The following is a 19,913-nucleotide window of genomic DNA, read 5'->3' on the forward strand; positions in this document are numbered from 1 at the left end:
TACTAATTACAGTTTTACTAGTTGCACTCGAGACTGAAAGCGATGTTTGTGTAGTATGACTTGGGCGCTTTGGGAGTGAGTAAGCGGGATCGTGGCGGCGGACAGAGTTCAGCGTTGGCGCCAGATTCGGCCGTGAAGTTGCGTGGAGGAGAAGTATTTCTCGACGCATACACACGTAGTGGATACTTGAGGTATGTCCGGTATGGTCTAGTGGCTAGGATACCTGGCTTTCACCCAGGAGGCCCGGCTTCGATTCCCGGTACCGGAATGTGAATTTTCTGGGCTGGGATGAGAAAACCTGTCACGGCCGTTTTTCGTCTTCGTGGTGTTGCTGCTCTGGGTTCCAAGTATAAGTTGAGAGAAAGTCAAGAAAAAGAGATACATGCTCACGTGAATGCGGGGCCGCTTTGAAGGAAGAGGAGATGGTTTTGCGGTTTTGGACTGCTGATGCGACAGTGTTGCGTGGCCCGTTAGCTCAGTGGGCTATAGCGTCGTGCTAGTAACACGGTCATGGGTTCGATCCCTCCACAGGCCATTCCATTTTCTTCGCTAACAGGAAATGCAGTCTTCTGCGAGACTCTGCCAGGCAGATTCCAAAATTACCTGCACATCGAGCTACAAGTCTGAACGTTTCACTCAGTTGTCGTCAACGGCCGGCTCCCTTTCGATTAATGAAGTTAAGCAGAGGTGGGCGTGGTTAGTGATTTGATGGGTGATAGGCGGGAACTCTGCGTGCTATTGGACCTTTCCACTTTCACCCCCACCCTCCCCCTTTTGTGTTACAGTGTTGTTGTGCTATGGTGCCTCCCTCAGCAATTTAAATTACGTTAACGAACATATGATCCAAAATTTAAAGAGGTTGTTTGCAAAAAGAGCGAAAGTTAAGTGCCAGAACGACTTTGCCAATAACACAACCGTACGAATCCACAGATAATTTCTCAAATATCGTAGATAACACCATAGCGAAGCAGTGAGATTTCCGAAATTTGTAAATGAAAATTTAGCTTTTCGTATTGAAAAGGAAAGGTACTCTTGATTACCTTATTTCTCGCAGCCGATTGTCGTACTTCGCCTGTCATATCGGCCCCACTGCCGAGCGGCAGCGAGCGGCAGTCGAGCAAAGTCGGGCCAAGTCGACACACGATGAAGTGAAATCAACTGAAGGACCCGCCCACGTAGCTGGAACGAGGCGAGAGACGAGCAGATATTACTTGGTGCGCGACACTTGGCAATTTCGAGGATCGCATGGTGTTGAACACACACTATTGCGCTACGCAAAAATGACAATGCTCCTGCGGTGGCCGGGAATCGAACCCGGATCAACTGCTTGGGAAGCAACCATGCTGACCGTTACACCACCACCGCACTGCGCTGCAGGCTTCCTGTGTCGTGATCCGTTGCCGCCCCTGCTGCCACCAGAGGCCGAAGCGAATCTGCTGCAGGCGCCCTGCCCGCCAGCACATCCGAACGCTTTGCCACGCTGCTTCCAGGGCGAGGCACCGTAACTAGACGCAGGATTGACTTCCGCTGAGAAGTCCACCGTTTCGTGTTCGGCATGGTGGGAAAAGAATTCTGAAATTAGAACTACTTAGTGAGGCTGGCGGTGGCGAGTATTCCTGTGTGCCTCCCTGGCGCAGTGGGCAGCGCGTGGCCTCTTCTTAAGGGCGTACGTTCGATCCTCACCTCAGCCATCTCATTTTCTCTCCACGACGGTGAAACGCACAGCATAGCTTTTGCGAGGTAAGGCCGTATTTGCCGTTTATTACCACCTAGGCTTCTTTGCGTCAACGTGAGAGTGTTTGTTTCCAGTTATTACTAATTACAGTTTTACTAGTTGCACTCGAGACTGAAAGCGATGTTTGTGTAGTATGACTTGGGCGCTTTGGGAGTGAGTAAGCGGGATCGTGGCGGCGGACAGAGTTCAGCGTTGGCGCCAGATTCGGCCGTGAAGTTGCGTGGAGGAGAAGTATTTCTCGACGCATACACACGTAGTGGATACTTGAGGTATGTCCGGTATGGTCTAGTGGCTAGGATACCTGGCTTTCACCCAGGAGGCCCGGCTTCGATTCCCGGTACCGGAATGTGAATTTTCTGGGCTGGGATGAGAAAACCTGTCACGGCCGTTTTTCGTCTTCGTGGTGTTGCTGCTCTGGGTTCCAAGTATAAGTTGAGAGAAAGTCAAGAAAAAGAGATACATGCTCACGTGAATGGCGGGGCCGCTTTGAAGGAAGAGGAGATGGTTTTGCGGTTTTGGACTGCTGATGCGACAGTGTTGCGTGGCCCGTTAGCTCAGTGGGCTATAGCGTCGTGCTAGTAACACGGTCATGGGTTCGATCCCTCCACAGGCCATTCCATTTTCTTCGCTAACAGGAAATGCAGTCTTCTGCGAGACTCTGCCAGGCAGATTCCAAAATTACCTGCACATCGAGCTACAAGTCTGAACGTTTCACTCAGTTGTCGTCAACGGCCGGCTCCCTTTCGATTAATGAAGTTAAGCAGAGGTGGGCGTGGTTAGTGATTTGATGGGTGATAGGCGGGAACTCTGCGTGCTATTGGACCTTTCCACTTTCACCCCCACCCTCCCCCTTTTGTGTTACAGTGTTGTTGTGCTATGGTGCCTCCCTCAGCAATTTAAATTACGTTAACGAACATATGATCCAAAATTTAAAGAGGTTGTTTGCAAAAAGAGCGAAAGTTAAGTGCCAGAACGACTTTGGCAATAACACAACCGTACGAATCCACAGATAATTTCTCAAATATCGTAGATAACACCATAGCGAAGCAGTGAGATTTCCGAAATTTGTAAATGAAAATTTTGCTTTTCGTATTGAAAAGGAAAGGTACTCTTGATTACCTTATTTCTCGCAGCCGATTGTCGTACTTCGCCTGTCATATCGGCCCCACTGCCGAGCGGCAGCGAGCGGCAGTCGAGCAAAGTCGGGCCAAGTCGACACACGATGAAGTGAAATCAACTGAAGGACCCGCCCACGTAGCTGGAACGAGGCGAGAGACGAGCAGATATTACTTGGTGCACGACACTTGGCAATTTCGAGGATCGCATGGTGTTGAACACACACTATTGCGCTACGCAAAAATGACAATGCTCCTGCGGTGGCCGGGAATCGGACCCGGATCAACTGCTTGGGAAGCAACCATGCTGACCGTTACACCACCACCGCACTGCGCTGCAGGCTTCCTGTGTCGTGATCCGTTGCCGCCCCTGCTGCCACCAGAGGCCGAAGCGAATCTGCTGCAGGCGCCCTGCCCGCCAGCACATCCGAACGCTTTGCCACGCTGCTTCCAGGGCGAGGCACCGTAACTAGACGCAGGATTGACTTCCGCTGAGAAGTCCACCGTTTCGTGTTCGGCATGGTGGGAAAAGAATTCTGAAATTAGAACTACTTAGTGAGGCTGGCGGTGGCGAGTATTCCTGTGTGCCTCCCTGGCGCAGTGGGCAGCGCGTGGCCTCTTCTTAAGGGCGTACGTTCGATCCTCACCTCAGCCATCTCATTTTCTCTCCACGACGGTGAAACGCACAGCATAGCTTTTGCGAGGTAAGGCCGTATTTGCCGTTTATTACCACCTAGGCTTCTTTGCGTCAACGTGAGAGTGTTTGTTTCCAGTTATTACTAATTACAGTTTTACTAGTTGCACTCGAGACTGAAAGCGATGTTTGTGTAGTATGACTTGGGCGCTTTGGGAGTGAGTAAGCGGGATCGTGGCGGCGGACAGAGTTCAGCGTTGGCGCCAGATTCGGCCGTGAAGTTGCGTGGAGGAGAAGTATTTCTCGACGCATACACACGTAGTGGATACTTGAGGTATGTCCGGTATGGTCTAGTGGCTAGGATACCTGGCTTTCACCCAGGAGGCCCGGCTTCGATTCCCGGTACCGGAATGTGAATTTTCTGGGCTGGGATGAGAAAACCTGTCACGGCCGTTTTTCGTCTTCGTGGTGTTGCTGCTCTGGGTTCCAAGTATAAGTTGAGAGAAAGTCAAGAAAAAGAGATACATGCTCACGTGAATGGCGGGGCCGCTTTGAAGGAAGAGGAGATGGTTTTGCGGTTTTGGACTGCTGATGCGACAGTGTTGCGTGGCCCGTTAGCTCAGTGGGCTATAGCGTCGTGCTAGTAACACGGTCATGGGTTCGATCCCTCCACAGGCCATTCCATTTTCTTCGCTAACAGGAAATGCAGTCTTCTGCGAGACTCTGCCAGGCAGATTCCAAAATTACCTGCACATCGAGCTACAAGTCTGAACGTTTCACTCAGTTGTCGTCAACGGCCGGCTCCCTTTCGATTAATGAAGTTAAGCAGAGGTGGGCGTGGTTAGTGATTTGATGGGTGATAGGCGGGAACTCTGCGTGCTATTGGACCTTTCCACTTTCACCCCCACCCTCCCCCTTTTGTGTTACAGTGTTGTTGTGCTATGGTGCCTCCCTCAGCAATTTAAATTACGTTAACGAACATATGATCCAAAATTTAAAGAGGTTGTTTGCAAAAAGAGCGAAAGTTAAGTGCCAGAACGACTTTGCCAATAACACAACCGTACGAATCCACAGATAATTTCTCAAATATCGTAGATAACACCATAGCGAAGCAGTGAGATTTCCGAAATTTGTAAATGAAAATTTAGCTTTTCGTATTGAAAAGGAAAGGTACTCTTGATTACCTTATTTCTCGCAGCCGATTGTCGTACTTCGCCTGTCATATCGGCCCCACTGCCGAGCGGCAGCGAGCGGCAGTCGAGCAAAGTCGGGCCAAGTCGACACACGATGAAGTGAAATCAACTGAAGGACCCGCCCACGTAGCTGGAACGAGGCGAGAGACGAGCAGATATTACTTGGTGCGCGACACTTGGCAATTTCGAGGATCGCATGGTGTTGAACACACACTATTGCGCTACGCAAAAATGACAATGCTCCTGCGGTGGCCGGGAATCGAACCCGGATCAACTGCTTGGGAAGCAACCATGCTGACCGTTACACCACCACCGCACTGCGCTGCAGGCTTCCTGTGTCGTGATCCGTTGCCGCCCCTGCTGCCACCAGAGGCCGAAGCGAATCTGCTGCAGGCGCCCTGCCCGCCAGCACATCCGAACGCTTTGCCACGCTGCTTCCAGGGCGAGGCACCGTAACTAGACGCAGGATTGACTTCCGCTGAGAAGTCCACCGTTTCGTGTTCGGCATGGTGGGAAAAGAATTCTGAAATTAGAACTACTTAGTGAGGCTGGCGGTGGCGAGTATTCCTGTGTGCCTCCCTGGCGCAGTGGGCAGCGCGTGGCCTCTTCTTAAGGGCGTACGTTCGATCCTCACCTCAGCCATCTCATTTTCTCTCCACGACGGTGAAACGCACAGCATAGCTTTTGCGAGGTAAGGCCGTATTTGCCGTTTATTACCACCTAGGCTTCTTTGCGTCAACGTGAGAGTGTTTGTTTCCAGTTATTACTAATTACAGTTTTACTAGTTGCACTCGAGACTGAAAGCGATGTTTGTGTAGTATGACTTGGGCGCTTTGGGAGTGAGTAAGCGGGATCGTGGCGGCGGACAGAGTTCAGCGTTGGCGCCAGATTCGGCCGTGAAGTTGCGTGGAGGAGAAGTATTTCTCGACGCATACACACGTAGTGGATACTTGAGGTATGTCCGGTATGGTCTAGTGGCTAGGATACCTGGCTTTCACCCAGGAGGCCCGGCTTCGATTCCCGGTACCGGAATGTGAATTTTCTGGGCTGGGATGAGAAAACCTGTCACGGCCGTTTTTCGTCTTCGTGGTGTTGCTGCTCTGGGTTCCAAGTATAAGTTGAGAGAAAGTCAAGAAAAAGAGATACATGCTCACGTGAATGCGGGGCCGCTTTGAAGGAAGAGGAGATGGTTTTGCGGTTTTGGACTGCTGATGCGACAGTGTTGCGTGGCCCGTTAGCTCAGTGGGCTATAGCGTCGTGCTAGTAACACGGTCATGGGTTCGATCCCTCCACAGGCCATTCCATTTTCTTCGCTAACAGGAAATGCAGTCTTCTGCGAGACTCTGCCAGGCAGATTCCAAAATTACCTGCACATCGAGCTACAAGTCTGAACGTTTCACTCAGTTGTCGTCAACGGCCGGCTCCCTTTCGATTAATGAAGTTAAGCAGAGGTGGGCGTGGTTAGTGATTTGATGGGTGATAGGCGGGAACTCTGCGTGCTATTGGACCTTTCCACTTTCACCCCCACCCTCCCCCTTTTGTGTTACAGTGTTGTTGTGCTATGGTGCCTCCCTCAGCAATTTAAATTACGTTAACGAACATATGATCCAAAATTTAAAGAGGTTGTTTGCAAAAAGAGCGAAAGTTAAGTGCCAGAACGACTTTGCCAATAACACAACCGTACGAATCCACAGATAATTTCTCAAATATCGTAGATAACACCATAGCGAAGCAGTGAGATTTCCGAAATTTGTAAATGAAAATTTAGCTTTTCGTATTGAAAAGGAAAGGTACTCTTGATTACCTTATTTCTCGCAGCCGATTGTCGTACTTCGCCTGTCATATCGGCCCCACTGCCGAGCGGCAGCGAGCGGCAGTCGAGCAAAGTCGGGCCAAGTCGACACACGATGAAGTGAAATCAACTGAAGGACCCGCCCACGTAGCTGGAACGAGGCGAGAGACGAGCAGATATTACTTGGTGCGCGACACTTGGCAATTTCGAGGATCGCATGGTGTTGAACACACACTATTGCGCTACGCAAAAATGACAATGCTCCTGCGGTGGCCGGGAATCGAACCCGGATCAACTGCTTGGGAAGCAACCATGCTGACCGTTACACCACCACCGCACTGCGCTGCAGGCTTCCTGTGTCGTGATCCGTTGCCGCCCCTGCTGCCACCAGAGGCCGAAGCGAATCTGCTGCAGGCGCCCTGCCCGCCAGCACATCCGAACGCTTTGCCACGCTGCTTCCAGGGCGAGGCACCGTAACTAGACGCAGGATTGACTTCCGCTGAGAAGTCCACCGTTTCGTGTTCGGCATGGTGGGAAAAGAATTCTGAAATTAGAACTACTTAGTGAGGCTGGCGGTGGCGAGTATTCCTGTGTGCCTCCCTGGCGCAGTGGGCAGCGCGTGGCCTCTTCTTAAGGGCGTACGTTCGATCCTCACCTCAGCCATCTCATTTTCTCTCCACGACGGTGAAACGCACAGCATAGCTTTTGCGAGGTAAGGCCGTATTTGCCGTTTATTACCACCTAGGCTTCTTTGCGTCAACGTGAGAGTGTTTGTTTCCAGTTATTACTAATTACAGTTTTACTAGTTGCACTCGAGACTGAAAGCGATGTTTGTGTAGTATGACTTGGGCGCTTTGGGAGTGAGTAAGCGGGATCGTGGCGGCGGACAGAGTTCAGCGTTGGCGCCAGATTCGGCCGTGAAGTTGCGTGGAGGAGAAGTATTTCTCGACGCATACACACGTAGTGGATACTTGAGGTATGTCCGGTATGGTCTAGTGGCTAGGATACCTGGCTTTCACCCAGGAGGCCCGGCTTCGATTCCCGGTACCGGAATGTGAATTTTCTGGGCTGGGATGAGAAAACCTGTCACGGCCGTTTTTCGTCTTCGTGGTGTTGCTGCTCTGGGTTCCAAGTATAAGTTGAGAGAAAGTCAAGAAAAAGAGATACATGCTCACGTGAATGGCGGGGCCGCTTTGAAGGAAGAGGAGATGGTTTTGCGGTTTTGGACTGCTGATGCGACAGTGTTGCGTGGCCCGTTAGCTCAGTGGGCTATAGCGTCGTGCTAGTAACACGGTCATGGGTTCGATCCCTCCACAGGCCATTCCATTTTCTTCGCTAACAGGAAATGCAGTCTTCTGCGAGACTCTGCCAGGCAGATTCCAAAATTACCTGCACATCGAGCTACAAGTCTGAACGTTTCACTCAGTTGTCGTCAACGGCCGGCTCCCTTTCGATTAATGAAGTTAAGCAGAGGTGGGCGTGGTTAGTGATTTGATGGGTGATAGGCGGGAACTCTGCGTGCTATTGGACCTTTCCACTTTCACCCCCACCCTCCCCCTTTTGTGTTACAGTGTTGTTGTGCTATGGTGCCTCCCTCAGCAATTTAAATTACGTTAACGAACATATGATCCAAAATTTAAAGAGGTTGTTTGCAAAAAGAGCGAAAGTTAAGTGCCAGAACGACTTTGGCAATAACACAACCGTACGAATCCACAGATAATTTCTCAAATATCGTAGATAACACCATAGCGAAGCAGTGAGATTTCCGAAATTTGTAAATGAAAATTTTGCTTTTCGTATTGAAAAGGAAAGGTACTCTTGATTACCTTATTTCTCGCAGCCGATTGTCGTACTTCGCCTGTCATATCGGCCCCACTGCCGAGCGGCAGCGAGCGGCAGTCGAGCAAAGTCGGGCCAAGTCGACACACGATGAAGTGAAATCAACTGAAGGACCCGCCCACGTAGCTGGAACGAGGCGAGAGACGAGCAGATATTACTTGGTGCACGACACTTGGCAATTTCGAGGATCGCATGGTGTTGAACACACACTATTGCGCTACGCAAAAATGACAATGCTCCTGCGGTGGCCGGGAATCGGACCCGGATCAACTGCTTGGGAAGCAACCATGCTGACCGTTACACCACCACCGCACTGCGCTGCAGGCTTCCTGTGTCGTGATCCGTTGCCGCCCCTGCTGCCACCAGAGGCCGAAGCGAATCTGCTGCAGGCGCCCTGCCCGCCAGCACATCCGAACGCTTTGCCACGCTGCTTCCAGGGCGAGGCACCGTAACTAGACGCAGGATTGACTTCCGCTGAGAAGTCCACCGTTTCGTGTTCGGCATGGTGGGAAAAGAATTCTGAAATTAGAACTACTTAGTGAGGCTGGCGGTGGCGAGTATTCCTGTGTGCCTCCCTGGCGCAGTGGGCAGCGCGTGGCCTCTTCTTAAGGGCGTACGTTCGATCCTCACCTCAGCCATCTCATTTTCTCTCCACGACGGTGAAACGCACAGCATAGCTTTTGCGAGGTAAGGCCGTATTTGCCGTTTATTACCACCTAGGCTTCTTTGCGTCAACGTGAGAGTGTTTGTTTCCAGTTATTACTAATTACAGTTTTACTAGTTGCACTCGAGACTGAAAGCGATGTTTGTGTAGTATGACTTGGGCGCTTTGGGAGTGAGTAAGCGGGATCGTGGCGGCGGACAGAGTTCAGCGTTGGCGCCAGATTCGGCCGTGAAGTTGCGTGGAGGAGAAGTATTTCTCGACGCATACACACGTAGTGGATACTTGAGGTATGTCCGGTATGGTCTAGTGGCTAGGATACCTGGCTTTCACCCAGGAGGCCCGGCTTCGATTCCCGGTACCGGAATGTGAATTTTCTGGGCTGGGATGAGAAAACCTGTCACGGCCGTTTTTCGTCTTCGTGGTGTTGCTGCTCTGGGTTCCAAGTATAAGTTGAGAGAAAGTCAAGAAAAAGAGATACATGCTCACGTGAATGGCGGGGCCGCTTTGAAGGAAGAGGAGATGGTTTTGCGGTTTTGGACTGCTGATGCGACAGTGTTGCGTGGCCCGTTAGCTCAGTGGGCTATAGCGTCGTGCTAGTAACACGGTCATGGGTTCGATCCCTCCACAGGCCATTCCATTTTCTTCGCTAACAGGAAATGCAGTCTTCTGCGAGACTCTGCCAGGCAGATTCCAAAATTACCTGCACATCGAGCTACAAGTCTGAACGTTTCACTCAGTTGTCGTCAACGGCCGGCTCCCTTTCGATTAATGAAGTTAAGCAGAGGTGGGCGTGGTTAGTGATTTGATGGGTGATAGGCGGGAACTCTGCGTGCTATTGGACCTTTCCACTTTCACCCCCACCCTCCCCCTTTTGTGTTACAGTGTTGTTGTGCTATGGTGCCTCCCTCAGCAATTTAAATTACGTTAACGAACATATGATCCAAAATTTAAAGAGGTTGTTTGCAAAAAGAGCGAAAGTTAAGTGCCAGAACGACTTTGGCAATAACACAACCGTACGAATCCACAGATAATTTCTCAAATATCGTAGATAACACCATAGCGAAGCAGTGAGATTTCCGAAATTTGTAAATGAAAATTTAGCTTTTCGTATTGAAAAGGAAAGGTACTCTTGATTACCTTATTTCTCGCAGCCGATTGTCGTACTTCGCCTGTCATATCGGCCCCACTGCCGAGCGGCAGCGAGCGGCAGTCGAGCAAAGTCGGGCCAAGTCGACACACGATGAAGTGAAATCAACTGAAGGACCCGCCCACGTAGCTGGAACGAGGCGAGAGACGAGCAGATATTACTTGGTGCGCGACACTTGGCAATTTCGAGGATCGCATGGTGTTGAACACACACTATTGCGCTACGCAAAAATGACAATGCTCCTGCGGTGGCCGGGAATCGAACCCGGATCAACTGCTTGGGAAGCAACCATGCTGACCGTTACACCACCACCGCACTGCGCTGCAGGCTTCCTGTGTCGTGATCCGTTGCCGCCCCTGCTGCCACCAGAGGCCGAAGCGAATCTGCTGCAGGCGCCCTGCCCGCCAGCACATCCGAACGCTTTGCCACGCTGCTTCCAGGGCGAGGCACCGTAACTAGACGCAGGATTGACTTCCGCTGAGAAGTCCACCGTTTCGTGTTCGGCATGGTGGGAAAAGAATTCTGAAATTAGAACTACTTAGTGAGGCTGGCGGTGGCGAGTATTCCTGTGTGCCTCCCTGGCGCAGTGGGCAGCGCGTGGCCTCTTCTTAAGGGCGTACGTTCGATCCTCACCTCAGCCATCTCATTTTCTCTCCACGACGGTGAAACGCACAGCATAGCTTTTGCGAGGTAAGGCCGTATTTGCCGTTTATTACCACCTAGGCTTCTTTGCGTCAACGTGAGAGTGTTTGTTTCCAGTTATTACTAATTACAGTTTTACTAGTTGCACTCGAGACTGAAAGCGATGTTTGTGTAGTATGACTTGGGCGCTTTGGGAGTGAGTAAGCGGGATCGTGGCGGCGGACAGAGTTCAGCGTTGGCGCCAGATTCGGCCGTGAAGTTGCGTGGAGGAGAAGTATTTCTCGACGCATACACACGTAGTGGATACTTGAGGTATGTCCGGTATGGTCTAGTGGCTAGGATACCTGGCTTTCACCCAGGAGGCCCGGCTTCGATTCCCGGTACCGGAATGTGAATTTTCTGGGCTGGGATGAGAAAACCTGTCACGGCCGTTTTTCGTCTTCGTGGTGTTGCTGCTCTGGGTTCCAAGTATAAGTTGAGAGAAAGTCAAGAAAAAGAGATACATGCTCACGTGAATGGCGGGGCCGCTTTGAAGGAAGAGGAGATGGTTTTGCGGTTTTGGACTGCTGATGCGACAGTGTTGCGTGGCCCGTTAGCTCAGTGGGCTATAGCGTCGTGCTAGTAACACGGTCATGGGTTCGATCCCTCCACAGGCCATTCCATTTTCTTCGCTAACAGGAAATGCAGTCTTCTGCGAGACTCTGCCAGGCAGATTCCAAAATTACCTGCACATCGAGCTACAAGTCTGAACGTTTCACTCAGTTGTCGTCAACGGCCGGCTCCCTTTCGATTAATGAAGTTAAGCAGAGGTGGGCGTGGTTAGTGATTTGATGGGTGATAGGCGGGAACTCTGCGTGCTATTGGACCTTTCCACTTTCACCCCCACCCTCCCCCTTTTGTGTTACAGTGTTGTTGTGCTATGGTGCCTCCCTCAGCAATTTAAATTACGTTAACGAACATATGATCCAAAATTTAAAGAGGTTGTTTGCAAAAAGAGCGAAAGTTAAGTGCCAGAACGACTTTGCCAATAACACAACCGTACGAATCCACAGATAATTTCTCAAATATCGTAGATAACACCATAGCGAAGCAGTGAGATTTCCGAAATTTGTAAATGAAAATTTAGCTTTTCGTATTGAAAAGGAAAGGTACTCTTGATTACCTTATTTCTCGCAGCCGATTGTCGTACTTCGCCTGTCATATCGGCCCCACTGCCGAGCGGCAGCGAGCGGCAGTCGAGCAAAGTCGGGCCAAGTCGACACACGATGAAGTGAAATCAACTGAAGGACCCGCCCACGTAGCTGGAACGAGGCGAGAGACGAGCAGATATTACTTGGTGCGCGACACTTGGCAATTTCGAGGATCGCATGGTGTTGAACACACACTATTGCGCTACGCAAAAATGACAATGCTCCTGCGGTGGCCGGGAATCGAACCCGGATCAACTGCTTGGGAAGCAACCATGCTGACCGTTACACCACCACCGCACTGCGCTGCAGGCTTCCTGTGTCGTGATCCGTTGCCGCCCCTGCTGCCACCAGAGGCCGAAGCGAATCTGCTGCAGGCGCCCTGCCCGCCAGCACATCCGAACGCTTTGCCACGCTGCTTCCAGGGCGAGGCACCGTAACTAGACGCAGGATTGACTTCCGCTGAGAAGTCCACCGTTTCGTGTTCGGCATGGTGGGAAAAGAATTCTGAAATTAGAACTACTTAGTGAGGCTGGCGGTGGCGAGTATTCCTGTGTGCCTCCCTGGCGCAGTGGGCAGCGCGTGGCCTCTTCTTAAGGGCGTACGTTCGATCCTCACCTCAGCCATCTCATTTTCTCTCCACGACGGTGAAACGCACAGCATAGCTTTTGCGAGGTAAGGCCGTATTTGCCGTTTATTACCACCTAGGCTTCTTTGCGTCAACGTGAGAGTGTTTGTTTCCAGTTATTACTAATTACAGTTTTACTAGTTGCACTCGAGACTGAAAGCGATGTTTGTGTAGTATGACTTGGGCGCTTTGGGAGTGAGTAAGCGGGATCGTGGCGGCGGACAGAGTTCAGCGTTGGCGCCAGATTCGGCCGTGAAGTTGCGTGGAGGAGAAGTATTTCTCGACGCATACACACGTAGTGGATACTTGAGGTATGTCCGGTATGGTCTAGTGGCTAGGATACCTGGCTTTCACCCAGGAGGCCCGGCTTCGATTCCCGGTACCGGAATGTGAATTTTCTGGGCTGGGATGAGAAAACCTGTCACGGCCGTTTTTCGTCTTCGTGGTGTTGCTGCTCTGGGTTCCAAGTATAAGTTGAGAGAAAGTCAAGAAAAAGAGATACATGCTCACGTGAATGGCGGGGCCGCTTTGAAGGAAGAGGAGATGGTTTTGCGGTTTTGGACTGCTGATGCGACAGTGTTGCGTGGCCCGTTAGCTCAGTGGGCTATAGCGTCGTGCTAGTAACACGGTCATGGGTTCGATCCCTCCACAGGCCATTCCATTTTCTTCGCTAACAGGAAATGCAGTCTTCTGCGAGACTCTGCCAGGCAGATTCCAAAATTACCTGCACATCGAGCTACAAGTCTGAACGTTTCACTCAGTTGTCGTCAACGGCCGGCTCCCTTTCGATTAATGAAGTTAAGCAGAGGTGGGCGTGGTTAGTGATTTGATGGGTGATAGGCGGGAACTCTGCGTGCTATTGGACCTTTCCACTTTCACCCCCACCCTCCCCCTTTTGTGTTACAGTGTTGTTGTGCTATGGTGCCTCCCTCAGCAATTTAAATTACGTTAACGAACATATGATCCAAAATTTAAAGAGGTTGTTTGCAAAAAGAGCGAAAGTTAAGTGCCAGAACGACTTTGGCAATAACACAACCGTACGAATCCACAGATAATTTCTCAAATATCGTAGATAACACCATAGCGAAGCAGTGAGATTTCCGAAATTTGTAAATGAAAATTTTGCTTTTCGTATTGAAAAGGAAAGGTACTCTTGATTACCTTATTTCTCGCAGCCGATTGTCGTACTTCGCCTGTCATATCGGCCCCACTGCCGAGCGGCAGCGAGCGGCAGTCGAGCAAAGTCGGGCCAAGTCGACACACGATGAAGTGAAATCAACTGAAGGACCCGCCCACGTAGCTGGAACGAGGCGAGAGACGAGCAGATATTACTTGGTGCGCGACACTTGGCAATTTCGAGGATCGCATGGTGTTGAACACACACTATTGCGCTACGCAAAAATGACAATGCTCCTGCGGTGGCCGGGAATCGAACCCGGATCAACTGCTTGGGAAGCAACCATGCTGACCGTTACACCACCACCGCACTGCGCTGCAGGCTTCCTGTGTCGTGATCCGTTGCCGCCCCTGCTGCCACCAGAGGCCGAAGCGAATCTGCTGCAGGCGCCCTGCCCGCCAGCACATCCGAACGCTTTGCCACGCTGCTTCCAGGGCGAGGCACCGTAACTAGACGCAGGATTGACTTCCGCTGAGAAGTCCACCGTTTCGTGTTCGGCATGGTGGGAAAAGAATTCTGAAATTAGAACTACTTAGTGAGGCTGGCGGTGGCGAGTATTCCTGTGTGCCTCCCTGGCGCAGTGGGCAGCGCGTGGCCTCTTCTTAAGGGCGTACGTTCGATCCTCACCTCAGCCATCTCATTTTCTCTCCACGACGGTGAAACGCACAGCATAGCTTTTGCGAGGTAAGGCCGTATTTGCCGTTTATTACCACCTAGGCTTCTTTGCGTCAACGTGAGAGTGTTTGTTTCCAGTTATTACTAATTACAGTTTTACTAGTTGCACTCGAGACTGAAAGCGATGTTTGTGTAGTATGACTTGGGCGCTTTGGGAGTGAGTAAGCGGGATCGTGGCGGCGGACAGAGTTCAGCGTTGGCGCCAGATTCGGCCGTGAAGTTGCGTGGAGGAGAAGTATTTCTCGACGCATACACACGTAGTGGATACTTGAGGTATGTCCGGTATGGTCTAGTGGCTAGGATACCTGGCTTTCACCCAGGAGGCCCGGCTTCGATTCCCGGTACCGGAATGTGAATTTTCTGGGCTGGGATGAGAAAACCTGTCACGGCCGTTTTTCGTCTTCGTGGTGTTGCTGCTCTGGGTTCCAAGTATAAGTTGAGAGAAAGTCAAGAAAAAGAGATACATGCTCACGTGAATGGCGGGGCCGCTTTGAAGGAAGAGGAGATGGTTTTGCGGTTTTGGACTGCTGATGCGACAGTGTTGCGTGGCCCGTTAGCTCAGTGGGCTATAGCGTCGTGCTAGTAACACGGTCATGGGTTCGATCCCTCCACAGGCCATTCCATTTTCTTCGCTAACAGGAAATGCAGTCTTCTGCGAGACTCTGCCAGGCAGATTCCAAAATTACCTGCACATCGAGCTACAAGTCTGAACGTTTCACTCAGTTGTCGTCAACGGCCGGCTCCCTTTCGATTAATGAAGTTAAGCAGAGGTGGGCGTGGTTAGTGATTTGATGGGTGATAGGCGGGAACTCTGCGTGCTATTGGACCTTTCCACTTTCACCCCCACCCTCCCCCTTTTGTGTTACAGTGTTGTTGTGCTATGGTGCCTCCCTCAGCAATTTAAATTACGTTAACGAACATATGATCCAAAATTTAAAGAGGTTGTTTGCAAAAAGAGCGAAAGTTAAGTGCCAGAACGACTTTGGCAATAACACAACCGTACGAATCCACAGATAATTTCTCAAATATCGTAGATAACACCATAGCGAAGCAGTGAGATTTCCGAAATTTGTAAATGAAAATTTTGCTTTTCGTATTGAAAAGGAAAGGTACTCTTGATTACCTTATTTCTCGCAGCCGATTGTCGTACTTCGCCTGTCATATCGGCCCCACTGCCGAGCGGCAGCGAGCGGCAGTCGAGCAAAGTCGGGCCAAGTCGACACACGATGAAGTGAAATCAACTGAAGGACCCGCCCACGTAGCTGGAACGAGGCGAGAGACGAGCAGATATTACTTGGTGCGCGACACTTGGCAATTTCGAGGATCGCATGGTGTTGAACACACACTATTGCGCTACGCAAAAATGACAATGCTCCTGCGGTGGCCGGGAATCGAACCCGGATCAACTGCTTGGGAAGCAACCATGCTGACCGTTACACCACCACCGCACTGCGCTGCAGGCTTCCTGTGTCGTGATCCGTTGCCGCCCCTGCTGCCACCAGAGGCCGAAGCGAATCTGCTGCAGGCGCCCTGCCCGCCAGCACATCCGAACGCTTTGCCACGCTGCTTCCAGGGCGAGGCACCGTAACTAGACGCAGGATTGACTTCCGCTGAGAAGTCCACCGTTTCGTGTTCGGCATGGTGGGAAAAGAATTCTGAAATTAGAACTACTTAGTGAGGCTGGCGGTGGCGAGTATTCCTGTGTGCCTCCCTGGCGCAGTGGGCAGCGCGTGGCCTCTTCTTAAGGGCGTACGTTCGATCCTCACCTCAGCCATCTCATTTTCTCTCCACGACGGTGAAACGCACAGCATAGCTTTTGCGAGGTAAGGCCGTATTTGCCGTTTATTACCACCTAGGCTTCTTTGCGTCAACGTGAGAGTGTTTGTTTCCAGTTATTACTAATTACAGTTTTACTAGTTGCACTCGAGACTGAAAGCGATGTTTGTGTAGTATGACTTGGGCGCTTTGGGAGTGAGTAAGCGGGATCGTGGCGGCGGACAGAGTTCAGCGTTGGCGCCAGATTCGGCCGTGAAGTTGCGTGGAGGAGAAGTATTTCTCGACGCATACACACGTAGTGGATACTTGAGGTATGTCCGGTATGGTCTAGTGGCTAGGATACCTGGCTTTCACCCAGGAGGCCCGGCTTCGATTCCCGGTACCGGAATGTGAATTTTCTGGGCTGGGATGAGAAAACCTGTCACGGCCGTTTTTCGTCTTCGTGGTGTTGCTGCTCTGGGTTCCAAGTATAAGTTGAGAGAAAGTCAAGAAAAAGAGATACATGCTCACGTGAATGGCGGGGCCGCTTTGAAGGAAGAGGAGATGGTTTTGCGGTTTTGGACTGCTGATGCGACAGTGTTGCGTGGCCCGTTAGCTCAGTGGGCTATAGCGTCGTGCTAGTAACACGGTCATGGGTTCGATCCCTCCACAGGCCATTCCATTTTCTTCGCTAACAGGAAATGCAGTCTTCTGCGAGACTCTGCCAGGCAGATTCCAAAATTACCTGCACATCGAGCTACAAGTCTGAACGTTTCACTCAGTTGTCGTCAACGGCCGGCTCCCTTTCGATTAATGAAGTTAAGCAGAGGTGGGCGTGGTTAGTGATTTGATGGGTGATAGGCGGGAACTCTGCGTGCTATTGGACCTTTCCACTTTCACCCCCACCCTCCCCCTTTTGTGTTACAGTGTTGTTGTGCTATGGTGCCTCCCTCAGCAATTTAAATTACGTTAACGAACATATGATCCAAAATTTAAAGAGGTTGTTTGCAAAAAGAGCGAAAGTTAAGTGCCAGAACGACTTTGGCAATAACACAACCGTACGAATCCACAGATAATTTCTCAAATATCGTAGATAACACCATAGCGAAGCAGTGAGATTTCCGAAATTTGTAAATGAAAATTTAGCTTTTCGTATTGAAAAGGAAAGGTACTCTTGATTACCTTATTTCTCGCAGCCGATTGTCGTACTTCGCCTGTCATATCGGCCCCACTGCCGAGCGGCAGCGAGCGGCAGTCGAGCAAAGTCGGGCCAAGTCGACACACGATGAAGTGAAATCAACTGAAGGACCCGCCCACGTAGCTGGAACGAGGCGAGAGACGAGCAGATATTACTTGGTGCGCGACACTTGGCAATTTCGAGGATCGCATGGTGTTGAACACACACTATTGCGCTACGCAAAAATGACAATGCTCCTGCGGTGGCCGGGAATCGAACCCGGATCAACTGCTTGGGAAGCAACCATGCTGACCGTTACACCACCACCGCACTGCGCTGCAGGCTTCCTGTGTCGTGATCCGTTGCCGCCCCTGCTGCCACCAGAGGCCGAAGCGAATCTGCTGCAGGCGCCCTGCCCGCCAGCACATCCGAACGCTTTGCCACGCTGCTTCCAGGGCGAGGCACCGTAACTAGACGCAGGATTGACTTCCGCTGAGAAGTCCACCGTTTCGTGTTCGGCATGGTGGGAAAAGAATTCTGAAATTAGAACTACTTAGTGAGGCTGGCGGTGGCGAGTATTCCTGTGTGCCTCCCTGGCGCAGTGGGCAGCGCGTGGCCTCTTCTTAAGGGCGTACGTTCGATCCTCACCTCAGCCATCTCATTTTCTCTCCACGACGGTGAAACGCACAGCATAGCTTTTGCGAGGTAAGGACGTATTTGCCGTTTATTACCACCTAGGCTTCTTTGCGTCAACGTGAGAGTGTTTGTTTCCAGTTATTACTAATTACAGTTTTACTAGTTGCACTCGAGACTGAAAGCGATGTTTGTGTAGTATGACTTGGGCGCTTTGGGAGTGAGTAAGCGGGATCGTGGCGGCGGACAGAGTTCAGCGTTGGCGCCAGATTCGGCCGTGAAGTTGCGTGGAGGAGAAGTATTTCTCGACGCATACACACGTAGTGGATACTTGAGGTATGTCCGGTATGGTCTAGTGGCTAGGATACCTGGCTTTCACCCAGGAGGCCCGGCTTCGATTCCCGGTACCGGAATGTGAATTTTCTGGGCTGGGATGAGAAAACCTGTCACGGCCGTTTTTCGTCTTCGTGGTGTTGCTGCTCTGGGTTCCAAGTATAAGTTGAGAGAAAGTCAAGAAAAAGAGATACATGCTCACGTGAATGGCGGGGCCGCTTTGAAGGAAGAGGAGATGGTTTTGCGGTTTTGGACTGCTGATGCGACAGTGTTGCGTGGCCCGTTAGCTCAGTGGGCTATAGCGTCGTGCTAGTAACACGGTCATGGGTTCGATCCCTCCACAGGCCATTCCATTTTCTTCGCTAACAGGAAATGCAGTCTTCTGCGAGACTCTGCCAGGCAGATTCCAAAATTACCTGCACATCGAGCTACAAGTCTGAACGTTTCACTCAGTTGTCGTCAACGGCCGGCTCCCTTTCGATTAATGAAGTTAAGCAGAGGTGGGCGTGGTTAGTGATTTGATGGGTGATAGGCGGGAACTCTGCGTGCTATTGGACCTTTCCACTTTCACCCCCACCCTCCCCCTTTTGTGTTACAGTGTTGTTGTGCTATGGTGCCTCCCTCAGCAATTTAAATTACGTTAACGAACATATGATCCAAAATTTAAAGAGGTTGTTTGCAAAAAGAGCGAAAGTTAAGTGCCAGAACGACTTTGGCAATAACACAACCGTACGAATCCACAGATAATTTCTCAAATATCGTAGATAACACCATAGCGAAGCAGTGAGATTTCCGAAATTTGTAAATGAAAATTTAGCTTTTCGTATTGAAAAGGAAAGGTACTCTTGATTACCTTATTTCTCGCAGCCGATTGTCGTACTTCGCCTGTCATATCGGCCCCACTGCCGAGCGGCAGCGAGCGGCAGTCGAGCAAAGTCGGGCCAAGTCGACACACGATGAAGTGAAATCAACTGAAGGACCCGCCCACGTAGCTGGAACGAGGCGAGAGACGAGCAGATATTACTTGGTGCGCGACACTTGGCAATTTCGAGGATCGCATGGTGTTGAACACACACTATTGCGCTACGCAAAAATTTCAATGCTCCTGCGGTGGCCGGGAATCGAACCCGGATCAACTGCTTGGGAAGCAACCATGCTGACCGTTACACCACCACCGCACTGCGCTGCAGGCTTCCTGTGTCGTGATCCGTTGCCGCCCCTGCTGCCACCAGAGGCCGAAGCGAATCTGCTGCAGGCGCCCTGCCCGCCAGCACATCCGAACGCTTTGCCACGCTGCTTCCAGGGCGAGGCACCGTAACTAGACGCAGGATTGACTTCCGCTGAGAAGTCCACCGTTTCGTGTTCGGCATGGTGGGAAAAGAATTCTGAAATTAGAACTACTTAGTGAGGCTGGCGGTGGCGAGTATTCCTGTGTGCCTCCCTGGCGCAGTGGGCAGCGCGTGGCCTCTTCTTAAGGGCGTACGTTCGATCCTCACCTCAGCCATCTCATTTTCTCTCCACGACGGTGAAACGCACAGCATAGCTTTTGCGAGGTAAGGACGTATTTGCCGTTTATTACCACCTAGG

The 19,913-nt window shown here is 51.2% G+C and overlaps 22 non-coding genes across 22 annotated transcripts; 11 read left to right on the top strand and 11 right to left on the bottom strand.

Annotated features, from left to right (window-relative positions):
- Positions 1-196: 196 nt before the first annotated feature.
- Positions 197-268, top strand: Trnae-uuc (transfer RNA glutamic acid (anticodon UUC)). The gene has a single exon. It is a non-coding gene; the product is annotated as a tRNA-Glu (tRNA).
- Positions 269-1,293: 1,025 nt separating this feature from the next.
- Positions 1,294-1,365, bottom strand: Trnag-ccc (transfer RNA glycine (anticodon CCC)). The gene has a single exon. It is a non-coding gene; the product is annotated as a tRNA-Gly (tRNA).
- A 644-nt stretch (positions 1,366-2,009) lies between these two features.
- Positions 2,010-2,081, top strand: Trnae-uuc (transfer RNA glutamic acid (anticodon UUC)). Its single transcript has one exon. It is a non-coding gene; the product is annotated as a tRNA-Glu (tRNA).
- A 1,026-nt stretch (positions 2,082-3,107) lies between these two features.
- On the bottom strand, positions 3,108-3,179 carry Trnag-ccc (transfer RNA glycine (anticodon CCC)). The gene has a single exon. It is a non-coding gene; the product is annotated as a tRNA-Gly (tRNA).
- A 644-nt stretch (positions 3,180-3,823) lies between these two features.
- On the top strand, positions 3,824-3,895 carry Trnae-uuc (transfer RNA glutamic acid (anticodon UUC)). Its single transcript has one exon. It is a non-coding gene; the product is annotated as a tRNA-Glu (tRNA).
- Positions 3,896-4,921: 1,026 nt separating this feature from the next.
- Trnag-ccc (transfer RNA glycine (anticodon CCC)) lies at positions 4,922-4,993 on the bottom strand. The gene has a single exon. It is a non-coding gene; the product is annotated as a tRNA-Gly (tRNA).
- A 644-nt stretch (positions 4,994-5,637) lies between these two features.
- Trnae-uuc (transfer RNA glutamic acid (anticodon UUC)) lies at positions 5,638-5,709 on the top strand. Its single transcript has one exon. It is a non-coding gene; the product is annotated as a tRNA-Glu (tRNA).
- A 1,025-nt stretch (positions 5,710-6,734) lies between these two features.
- Positions 6,735-6,806, bottom strand: Trnag-ccc (transfer RNA glycine (anticodon CCC)). Its single transcript has one exon. It is a non-coding gene; the product is annotated as a tRNA-Gly (tRNA).
- Positions 6,807-7,450: 644 nt separating this feature from the next.
- Positions 7,451-7,522, top strand: Trnae-uuc (transfer RNA glutamic acid (anticodon UUC)). The gene has a single exon. It is a non-coding gene; the product is annotated as a tRNA-Glu (tRNA).
- Positions 7,523-8,548: 1,026 nt separating this feature from the next.
- On the bottom strand, positions 8,549-8,620 carry Trnag-ccc (transfer RNA glycine (anticodon CCC)). Its single transcript has one exon. It is a non-coding gene; the product is annotated as a tRNA-Gly (tRNA).
- A 644-nt stretch (positions 8,621-9,264) lies between these two features.
- On the top strand, positions 9,265-9,336 carry Trnae-uuc (transfer RNA glutamic acid (anticodon UUC)). Its single transcript has one exon. It is a non-coding gene; the product is annotated as a tRNA-Glu (tRNA).
- Positions 9,337-10,362: 1,026 nt separating this feature from the next.
- Positions 10,363-10,434, bottom strand: Trnag-ccc (transfer RNA glycine (anticodon CCC)). The gene has a single exon. It is a non-coding gene; the product is annotated as a tRNA-Gly (tRNA).
- A 644-nt stretch (positions 10,435-11,078) lies between these two features.
- On the top strand, positions 11,079-11,150 carry Trnae-uuc (transfer RNA glutamic acid (anticodon UUC)). The gene has a single exon. It is a non-coding gene; the product is annotated as a tRNA-Glu (tRNA).
- Positions 11,151-12,176: 1,026 nt separating this feature from the next.
- On the bottom strand, positions 12,177-12,248 carry Trnag-ccc (transfer RNA glycine (anticodon CCC)). Its single transcript has one exon. It is a non-coding gene; the product is annotated as a tRNA-Gly (tRNA).
- Positions 12,249-12,892: 644 nt separating this feature from the next.
- On the top strand, positions 12,893-12,964 carry Trnae-uuc (transfer RNA glutamic acid (anticodon UUC)). Its single transcript has one exon. It is a non-coding gene; the product is annotated as a tRNA-Glu (tRNA).
- A 1,026-nt stretch (positions 12,965-13,990) lies between these two features.
- Trnag-ccc (transfer RNA glycine (anticodon CCC)) lies at positions 13,991-14,062 on the bottom strand. Its single transcript has one exon. It is a non-coding gene; the product is annotated as a tRNA-Gly (tRNA).
- Positions 14,063-14,706: 644 nt separating this feature from the next.
- Trnae-uuc (transfer RNA glutamic acid (anticodon UUC)) lies at positions 14,707-14,778 on the top strand. The gene has a single exon. It is a non-coding gene; the product is annotated as a tRNA-Glu (tRNA).
- A 1,026-nt stretch (positions 14,779-15,804) lies between these two features.
- Positions 15,805-15,876, bottom strand: Trnag-ccc (transfer RNA glycine (anticodon CCC)). Its single transcript has one exon. It is a non-coding gene; the product is annotated as a tRNA-Gly (tRNA).
- Positions 15,877-16,520: 644 nt separating this feature from the next.
- On the top strand, positions 16,521-16,592 carry Trnae-uuc (transfer RNA glutamic acid (anticodon UUC)). The gene has a single exon. It is a non-coding gene; the product is annotated as a tRNA-Glu (tRNA).
- A 1,026-nt stretch (positions 16,593-17,618) lies between these two features.
- On the bottom strand, positions 17,619-17,690 carry Trnag-ccc (transfer RNA glycine (anticodon CCC)). The gene has a single exon. It is a non-coding gene; the product is annotated as a tRNA-Gly (tRNA).
- A 644-nt stretch (positions 17,691-18,334) lies between these two features.
- Trnae-uuc (transfer RNA glutamic acid (anticodon UUC)) lies at positions 18,335-18,406 on the top strand. The gene has a single exon. It is a non-coding gene; the product is annotated as a tRNA-Glu (tRNA).
- A 1,026-nt stretch (positions 18,407-19,432) lies between these two features.
- Trnag-ccc (transfer RNA glycine (anticodon CCC)) lies at positions 19,433-19,504 on the bottom strand. Its single transcript has one exon. It is a non-coding gene; the product is annotated as a tRNA-Gly (tRNA).
- Between the last annotated feature and the right edge of the window lie 409 nt (positions 19,505-19,913).

Source organism: Schistocerca nitens, chromosome 9 (genome assembly GCF_023898315.1).
Source record: "Schistocerca nitens isolate TAMUIC-IGC-003100 chromosome 9, iqSchNite1.1, whole genome shotgun sequence".
Classification (NCBI taxonomy): domain Eukaryota; kingdom Metazoa; phylum Arthropoda; class Insecta; order Orthoptera; family Acrididae; genus Schistocerca; species Schistocerca nitens.